The sequence below is a fragment of the Diuraphis noxia genome, unplaced genomic scaffold, assembly GCF_037042655.1.
Source record: "Diuraphis noxia isolate RWA-SAM2 unplaced genomic scaffold, SU_Dnox_SAM2 contig0003, whole genome shotgun sequence".
Classification (NCBI taxonomy): Eukaryota; Metazoa; Arthropoda; class Insecta; order Hemiptera; family Aphididae; genus Diuraphis; species Diuraphis noxia.
Window position 1 is genome coordinate 16385162 of NW_028301713.1, and position 10378 is coordinate 16395539.

General features: G+C 38.7%; 1 pseudogene; it reads left to right on the plus strand.

The window, feature by feature from the left end:
• The first annotated feature begins 7184 nt into the window (after window positions 1-7184).
• On the plus strand, window positions 7185-8166 carry LOC149056824 (uncharacterized; annotated as a pseudogene).
• Window positions 8167-10378: the final 2212 nt, after the last annotated feature.

The window sequence follows — 10378 nt, forward strand, 5'->3', positions numbered from 1 at the left end:
TGCAGTTGAGTAGACACAGTGGCCTGTATGAGGAAGGCACTCCTGCAGGCTTACCGGGCTTCTTAATAAGTACCAGCCGAGATCTCTTCCACACTCGTGGGAAGTGTCCCTCTTCTAGGCATTTGTTGTACAATTGTAGCAGGATATCTGGTTGGCGGCGAACGATCGCCTTGAGTACCTCGTTTGTGATTCCATCGATGCCTGGGGAGATATTGTTCTTCATTGATTTGGCGGCTCTGGTCAGTTCTTCTAAAGTTATATTAGGTGCATTTTCCCTTGGCCAGGTGCGGCGATTTACGTGTGGATGCACGGGAAAGAGCCCGTTTACTACCGTTTGGAGGACTCCAGGTTGCTGCAATTCGATTGCTGGACGGCTTCTGGTAAGCTTGCCCATGACCAATTTATAAGGTTTGCCCCAGGGGTCGCGTTCTACCTCGTCGCATAGGTTCTTCCAGCCGCGCTCCTTAGCGTTTTTGATAGCTTTGGAAAGTTCTAACCTGGCCGCTTTCATCGCGTTGAGTTCCGCGACGCAGTCTTCTGGCCTGGCTCTTCTTTTCTTTCTCTGGTGGATTCTACGGGTGTGATTTGCTGTCTTCCTCAAGATGCTTAGTGCTGGTGACCACCAGTAGACAGACTTCCTCCGGCTCGGTGTTGTATGCATTTCCACTCCACAGACTTCTTTGATCATTACGGCGAAAGTTGTAGCACAGCTTTCGGCATCTAACGCTGTGGTACTAGTGAGAGCGCCAGCTTCTAGGAATTCTTCTAGTTTCCGGTAGTCGAATTTGAGTGGAGTTACTCTTGTTTGAGGGCCCGTGTTGATTGATTGCAGTGTAAATGTTATGTAGTTGTGATCGCTCAGCGAGGTAGCGTCCGAGACTTTCCAATTTTTTATGTTAGCCGCTAGCCCTGGAGACGCTAGTGTAATGTCGACAACAGACTCTGAGTTTCCGCGCTGGAATGTCGGGGAGGAGCCTCTATTGCATATGACGAGTCCGAGGGAGGTGACCAGGTCTATCAAAGCCTCGCCTCTCTTATTGCTACTCCTGGATCCCCACGATGTGTGCCACGCGTTGAAGTCGCCAGCTATAATGACTTCAGTGCTCTTTCCCCTGACACTCCTCTCTAGCCTGGTCAGGAATTGCTCGTACTCCTGGAGTGTGGAGTTCGGGGACCAGTAACACGAGTAGAGTGTTATGCCTTCTGATTCGATCCATCTGAAACCGTTATCGCCTTGGCCAGCGTCGTTTATAAGGCGGTTTTGATGGCAGAGTATGGCTGCTTTACCGTTGCTGTCCGGGTACCAGTGTTGTGCGCCTGCTTTGTTGTATTCAGAGACGAAAATGTAGTCAATATCGTTCTCGATTGCTGATTGGCACATCAGGTCTTGCGCTGCTCTTGAGCAGTGCAAGTTTATTTGGAGGAAGTGCGTCATTTTTTCGCTTTGGCAGCTTCTAGCGCGCGTTTGTACGCGTGGCATCTGGAGCTGCCCAATGTATGGTCGCTAGAAGCTTCTTCTTTGCATAGCAGGCAACTGGCCTCATCTTTGCATTCTTTGCTTTTGTGCCCTTCTTTACCGCACTTCCAGCAGAAGTTGCTTCGTTCCTCGTTTGTGCAGGTTTGTCTCGTGTGACCGTATCCTTGACACCGGAAGCACTTCTTCACCTCGGTTTTTAATCTGGTTCTGCAGCTGGCAAATCCTATCCTTAACCGAGTTTTTAGTAGACTGTTCGCGACGATCGTGGGTACAGAAACAGTGACTACTAAGGTTCCACGGTCTATTTTTCTCTTGTCGGTGATTTTGATGCTTCCTTTACATTTTGTGTGTTCTTCAATGGCTTTTGTGATTTCGTCGTCTGTGGCTTCTTCGTCTGCGTCTCTGATTTCGATTAAGGATGTGTCAGAGAGCCTGGTGCAGCTGACGTTGTTGCCGATCGTGTTGGAGATGGCTCTTGTGAGGGTTTCTGTGTTTTCTGTTTCTCTGTTGAGCACCATCCTTAGGTGGCCGTCCCTTGTTTTGGTGATCATTGTTATGGATCCACCGACCCCCTTCACCTCATCACTTGATTTGATCTTCTTGAGCATTTCCACGTACGACATTTGATCAGCTTTCACGATAACGACGTCTGGCCTAGTCCGAATTTGTTCTCCTTTGTGTATCTTCTTTCGTCTGGTCGTGGCTTTCCTGTCGGTGACTGTCGTCCAGCTTGCTTTGTCCTCGTGGTCTGATTGCATGTCCAGTCTGATACTCTGTTGTTGGCTCTGCACCTGTTGTGGAGTCCTCGTCTTTGCGTTCTGAGGGGCGCTTTTGTTCTGTGTGTCGGGAGATGGGCCATGGTGCAATGCTACTTTAGAAGCATAGCTGGGTCCCAAAGCAGCCTGAGCGGTCTTTATTTCGTTTATTTCCGCTTGCTGCTTGTTTGCGCAGGCCTTAAGGTCTTCGCAGATCTTTAGAATGGCTTCTTGTATGTCTAGGCTCGCTGCGTTCTGGTCTGGTATGTTCGCTTTTGCTGCGGCCTTCTCCGCCTCGTAGAAGGCATTGTGGACGCAGCTTGTTGATGATCTTAGAGCCTCGGTAGAGCTCTCAACCTCGTCGATGGCTTTCACAACTGTTGGTGATTTCGTTTTTTCCTTGGTAAGTTTTAGGTGCTCCACGCTTGTTAGCAGAGCATTTAGTGTTTTGTACTGCTGCTTGATAGTGTTCTTAAGGTTTACCAACGTCGCTTGCAGGTTTGGCTCTTTTCCTCTCTTGGCGCTTGAGTTCAACAGTCCAGCGTGGAGTTTCGGGTTGTCGGATCTCTCCGGCAGCTGCGTTCCTTGTGTTAATGTTACCAAACCCTAACCTAACCTAACCTAACCTAACCTAACCTAACCTAACCTAACCTCGGTGGTGTTGGTGGCGGTGGTTGCGGTGGTGGCGGTAGCGGGTGCGGGATGAGGCTCAGTTGGCTCAGGGTTGAGGTATCATGCTCAGTTGGCTCAGTCAATAATATGTTAGCAATAACGCACACGTACGTAGTGGTGGGATGAGGATATGGGTGGTTGGGAGAAAATACACGTCGCACACGTACGCGGGATGCGGGATGAGGCTCAGTTGGATCAGTTGGCTCAGTTGGCTCAGGGCTCAGGTTTCAGAATCGGCTATTTCATACTACTAACTCTTATTTCAAATTAAGTTCAAATGATATTTCTACTCTAATGATTATATTTCGAAATTAAAGTCTACCGAAAAACGTTAAAATTCATCGCAATCATTTCAAATAAATCACTTGATTTTCCACTTTAATCATAACATTTGATGAATATGTTATAATTATAAAATATATTATACACTTATTTATTATTATCGGGTATTCTCTGTCTATTATAGAGCAACGTAAGTTGATTTAATTTCAAATAATTATATAATTTTACACGATTAATAATATGCATCTAAATATCTTTAAAATTGTATCTTATGTTTATATAATATTCAACATAATTTAGACAAAAAGTGTGATTTTTTTTTTAATTATTTGCATTCAATTTTACTAGTTTCTAAAAAAAAATGAAGCTGTTATTTATAATTTAATTTAATTATACATTATGTAACGTCACAGAATTTCAGGCCTTATTATTATTATTATTAAACCACTGGGTATACCCAATACCTAGGATATCAGCATACCTGTCGGCCAGTGGCCATCCCATTAATATAATAGCGCGCCTGCGATTACCACTATGTTATGCAATAACTGATCCCCGACCTCCCCGCCTGCAACAGTGTTCACCGTCGTCACCGTAACATGTCGTCATCGGCTGCCGTCGGCGCCTCTGTCGCGTCCGTCGGTGCGATCGCCGCAGTGCAATTATTTTAATTACCCATATTATTGTAAAATCCCGCAATACGCCTACCCTGACCTTCCCTACTACGACATCAATTGCGACAACAACGGCCAGCGACCGGACACCGTTCGCCAGCCATCTTCATTTTTTAAACCAACGTATTCCCGTCAAGACGTAACGAACGCCACCGGCCCACTCATTCTGCGGTCCGATCATCCTCGTGGTCAATAGTCAACTTATAGTTTTTTGTATTGTCATCCATACTCGTAATGTACGAAATGATGGGCTAAGCGACGACGTCGGGCGAAGCCTCCGTTTTTCCAATGACCGACGCCGATGGGCCATGTCGACCACGTGTCTTGGGGGTCGACGGTCAACTGGCCAGCTTATCCCAGCCGTCGGTCATCCACACTTTCGTCATCCAGCCATAACTCAAGTCATCATCATTTGTGTAATGTACAAAACTATTTCCCCCAATATTCCCCCCTTTTCATTTTGATTATGTATCACAACTTTTTCTTTTCTTTTTTCATTTTGATTATGTATCACTACAACGTATTTCTATTTATTCTCCATTTTTCCTCATAGGTGCCCCGGTAACCGTCATGCGGAGCCGTGGGTATTTTCCTTTAACACATGTAATAGTATAATGTGTCATACCGACGTATGATGATTATTCCGTGCCGGTAACCGCTTGTCGGAGCCGTAGCATTATATTATATACTTTTCCCTGTATTTTGTGCATTTTGCCATGTGCATTATATTATATTCTTTCCCCTGTAATTTGTGCATTTTGCCATGTGCATTATATTATATTCTTTTCCCTGTATTTTGTGCATTTTGCCATGTGCATTATATTATATACTTTTCCCTGTATTTTGTGCATTTTGCCATGTGCATTATATTATATACTTTTTCCTGTATTTTGTGCATTTTGCCATGTGCATTATATTATATATTATTTATTACAACCATGTAAAATATATCCCCATAGTTATCCTAAGACTTTACGCCTATTATTTTATTAATATAAAATTTTTTGTTTGTTTTCCCCCTTCTAAATAAATCTTTGGCGTTCATTCGCCACTGCGTGAATCAAAGCCTGTGAGTTCCACCGACTTGACCCTCGGGTCTCACGCGGTGCGGCTCACAGGTCACGAGGAAAGTGTTCCCCTTTGCTCGTGGGTGGTTTACGGAGCCCTAAAAAGCTCCGTAATCTCACAATTAACATTACACTATGTGTTTGTAATGTTTAATTCTATGCATGACCTGATAGTAGACATATAAGTATGGATATGTTATAAGATAGAACTAAGAACTCTATATCAAATTTAGTTCAAATGATGTTTCGACACTAATTTCTATGTTTCGAAATTTATATTCTACCGAAAACCTTGAAAATTCATTGCTAACATTTCAAATCAATCACTTGATTTTCCACTTTAATCGTTACTTTTGATGAATAATGTTATAATTATAAAGTATATTATTCACTTATTTATTATTATCGGGTATTCTACTCTCTCAATTATAGTATTAAGTAAGTTTATTTAATTTTAAATAATTATATAATTTCACACGAATTTTAATATGTATCTTAAATACCTTTAAATTTATATCTTATGTTTATATTATATTAAACATGATTTAAAGAAGTACTGTGATATTTTTTAAAATATCTGCATTCAATTATCCGAGTTCTAAAATAATAAAGCTGCTAGTTATAATCTTATAATTTATTATAATTAAATATTTACCTTAAATTACGGGTTTATAATGTTTAATTCTATGCATGGCCTGATAGTAGACATATAAGTAAGAATATGTTATAGGTAACTATGAACTCTAATTCAAATTAAGTTCAAATGATTTTTCTAATCTTATTACCATGTTTTGAAATTTATATTTTACCAAAAAACTTTAAAATTTATTGCAAACATTTCAAATAAATCACTTGATTTTCCACTTTAATCATAACATTTTATGAATATTTCATAATTATAAAATATATTATACACTTATTTATTATCATCGGGTATCCTCTGTCTATTACAGAAACAGGTAAGTTGATTTAATTTTAAATAATTATTTAATTTTACACGATTTATAATATGCCTCTTAAATATGTTTAAAGTTTAATCTTATGATTATAAGTAGGATAAAAATGTATGTTCTGGTGCCTAGCCCCTGACCCCCTGACCCATCTAGCCACTGCTGATCCCCTGGCCCCCCACACCCGCACCCGCACCCTCCGCACCAGTTAGCCCTTCGTGCGTGAGATATATATTATTCATGTTATCATTTATCAGTTATCGCTTATCATATAATATACGTGCAAGACGTGTACAATTGATATATGACGGGAAAAAACAATTATTTAGGCAAATAAAAATATATTTATTTTAATAAAATATAAAAAAAATAAATAGTATGTACCAAATATAACATTAGTTTTACTGTAATACGCAATCATAATAATATAAATTATATTTTAAATCTTTCGAAAAAAAGCGACATGGTCGATTTATATGTAGGCGGCTTTTTCAAAGGATTATCGTGAGCATGGCTCGTCTTTTGGCGGCAGATATCCTTTTTGATCCTCCTTTTATGTAACACTCTTTGATTTTACCGTTATCAGTGTGTGTGCCGCTACTCTTTTTGTCATTGGTATATTATTATTTGTGACCGATTTATATGTAGGACGAGTGTAGTTGTGTAAGGGTTAACGTGAACCTGGGAACTGCATTGTGCTTTGGTGCAGATAACCTTTTATGTAAGAAAGTAACACTTTTTGCTTTTACCGTTAAACCGCTTTCTTAGACTATAGTCCTATCTTTTGTCATTGGTAATTTATAGCACTCGCCGACCGCAGTGTAGAAATGTTATGATTTGAGAAGACAGGTGTTCAAACACTGCCGATACGGGATGCTGACCAGTGAGTGTAGAAGGCTTTTTTCAAAGGATTATCGTGAACATGGTTCGTCCTTTGGTGGCAGATATCCTTTTTGACTCTCCTTTTATATAACACTCTTTGGTTTAACAGCTATACCGCTTTCTTAGACCATAGTCCTCTCTTTATTGTTGTATTGGATGTGACCGATTTATATATAGGACGAGTGTAGGCGGGTAAGGTTTAATGTGAACCTGGGAACTGCGTTATCCTTTGGCAGCAAATACCCCCCCTCCCAGTTTGATCTGCGCATGCGTAGAAAAAATGTCCTAAAACATCTAGAGACTCTTGACTGTGAGAGTCGGCAGACGTTTACCTACTATAATCCGTAGTTCACGTAAAAATCGCTCGTTCCGTCTTTAAAATATTTTCGTGAGGTTTAATTTTACTGTTTGAAATAAATATTAACATGGCTGGTTCGATAAAAAACATGGCTGTCGTATACCCGAAACAATTTAAATATGTTCCAGCTACGTCGCCAGCTGAACTCATCGAATCACTTGATTTTGCAGCCCGTAAGTTTGTGCGTATCGGTATTGACCCGACTGAAAAGTAACAAGTCGTTGTCCATTTATTAACTTCATCGTGACATGTCAAAATCACACCATATTTTCTAATACGCATATTTTCGCTGATGGGGACTGTCATTCGTATTGGAGCAACCCAATAAATATAAGCGTATTTTATTTTTGGAAACTGAATTTTATAAAATATCTAGCATGATGTACAGCGGTGAAGATGTTCTTGTAATTGAATTGAAAACCGAAGACGGATGCAGAGTACTCTTAAATTGAGCTGATCTTATTAGGCTTCAATATCTCGAATGCTGTATTTTCGAGTGCGTAAATTTGATAAGTGTGATAAGTTTGCGGCATACCTACGTGAGAAATGCGATCTCTTTAAATCACCACCGCAAAATTTAGAAGAGATTATAATATTCGTTAAGAACGTGCAAAACGATCGAATGGAGAAAACTTGTCCGAACTTGGTCGGCTAAATACAAATGTGCGCAGCTGTTCAACTAGCAGAATCTGTGCTAAACCGGATGTCGCATGAGGTAATTAATAAATATAAATTGTTTTATGCAGGGAAAAAATATTTAATAAACATTTTTTTAGTCACGGAATCGTGAAATTGATTTACTGATGTCACCATGCTTTTCATTTATATCTAGCATACACGACGATCCGCTACTCAGATGCGCGTCATTCAGACAGTCAGAGGTAATTTGTATAAACATTTTTGTAAATAAAAACAATATTTATTTTTATTTTATTTTTTTGCAGTCTATTAGTGACTTATTACAAGTACCAGATGAGATTCATAACCAACGATCATGTGATCTAAATGATCACCAGATTGTTTCAGGGCACTATCACCATTTCAATTAATTACACCACCAACGTCTCATTCAACATTTGCTGAACATCCAGCACCAGTACGCAATGTTAAGCGACGAATATTTTAATATTTGTACATAATTTATTATTTGATCATATTTTATATATATATATATATATATATATATTTTTTTTATCGAAACGATCCCAAGTTCTTCATCGACGTATTTTCACTTTGGTAGGGGTAGAGCTCTTGAACCTCCTTCTCTAAGAAGAGAATATATACGTGTGTGGACATCACTCCCAGTTGAGTGGGTCCGATGGGGGGCAGTATAGGCAACCAGAACGACGGCAGGGGAGAGACTACAGAAAACTCTGCAGAATATTTTTTGCAGGTTCAAACTGGTGACTGCGCGCGTCTTGGCCAACTTGTGGGACCACTGCAGTGGCGTAGCCAGAAATCTCTCAAGGGAGGGGCCCACCAGATAAAACACCAAAATCATACGTTTTAGTATATTATATTTTATATTTAATTAAGATTAAGACAATTAAAGTACTTATATTAAAGCATGTACAATTTAAGTAATGTCTATTATTTTGACCAGTCTTGTAGTTGCATTCTCCTGGCGGAGATTTTTATGAAATCTTGTGCTATTTCCTCCACAGTTACATTTTCTTCCTTATTAATATTTTTTAAAGCCAAGCCATTTAGCCTTTCTTGGGATATTGTTGATCTCAGGTAAGTTTTTATTCTTTTAAGAGTAGAAAACGTGCGTTCTGGAGTGGCAGAAGTAACTGGTAGTGTGGAGAACAACTGTAAAAGTGTTTTAATGTTCGGAAAAAGATCTTTGCAGTGCTGTATTGCTTCAATTGCAGTTTGTGGTACGTTTACTGTGTCCTTCCATTGATTTCTTCACAAGTGTAATTCAGCACATAAACTGGATATTGCGTGAGGAATATCATTTTCATATGTAGATGCAGCTGATAAATCATCATTATATAAATGCAAGTTACATGGAATTAAGCCTTGAAGTGGCAATACTTGTTTTAACCTTTCATCAAATCTTGAATGTATTTTGGATATTAAACTATCGAGAAATGGTATATATATAGATACTTTAAAATATTCTTCAGGACTATTAGAACTAACATTTACACGTTTCGTCTGTCTATTACAGATACGAGGCACTTTAATGTCAATATTTACAATAGAAGCTAATTGTGAAACAGTTTCCATTATTTCTTTGAAAGAGTTATCGACTTAATTTCGAATACTTTGTAAGGCATTTTTTACTTGTGCTACGTTAGCCAAATCATTGCATACGTCTTGTTGCTTACCTTGTAAAAGTTTGCTCAAATTAAAAGTATAAGAAAAATATTTAGCAGACACTTCTAAAGCAATAATAAAATCCGGTTTTGTTATGGCACTTCCATACAACGTGACTTTCGTTGATGTTTCTGTATTGGTATCATGCTCAAGATCTTCTAGCGTAGAAACAATGTAAATATATAGTTCTTTAAAAGTTAATAAAGCGTCGTGTCGCTCTACCCATCGAGTTTGGCACAGTTGTTTTAGCTTTTTCTTTTTAGCAGTGTTAACATCTAAGGTCGTTTCAATAATATATTTTAACTTCTCGGTTCGTTTGGAAGACGAAGAAAAAAATGTACAGATAGTTCCAATTATACCATTCATATTTTTTATAGCTGATACTTCACATGCTTTTGATAAACATAGATTAAAGGAGTGACTGAAGCAACGAGTATAAAAAGCCAAAGGTTATTCATTTAAAATTAGTGCTTGAACACCATTATACCCCCCCCCCCCCAGACATGTTTGATCCCCCATCGTAACCCTGTCCTCTTAAGTTATCAAAACTTAAACCAACTTTTTCTAATTCATGCTTCAATGTTTTTGTTATTTCTGACCCAGTAGTTGAAAACATTTTTACAAAACATAAAAAATCTTCTCTTATGACACAATTTTTTAAGTCAACATAACGTACACATATTGTAATTTGTTCATTTGTACTGATATCGGTTATTTCATCACACAAAATCGAAAAATACTTGGAAAGTTTTACTCTATCAACAATTTTTTGTTTAATTACAGAACCCATTGATTTGATAATTTCATTTTGAATAGTAGAGCTTATCATTGTACAATTTTTAGCAGGAACATCAAAATGAGACTTAAGATCTCTGTCACCAGATTCCATGCGAAAAGACAAAGCTCGGAAAATTCCTTGATTACCCGATAAACAAT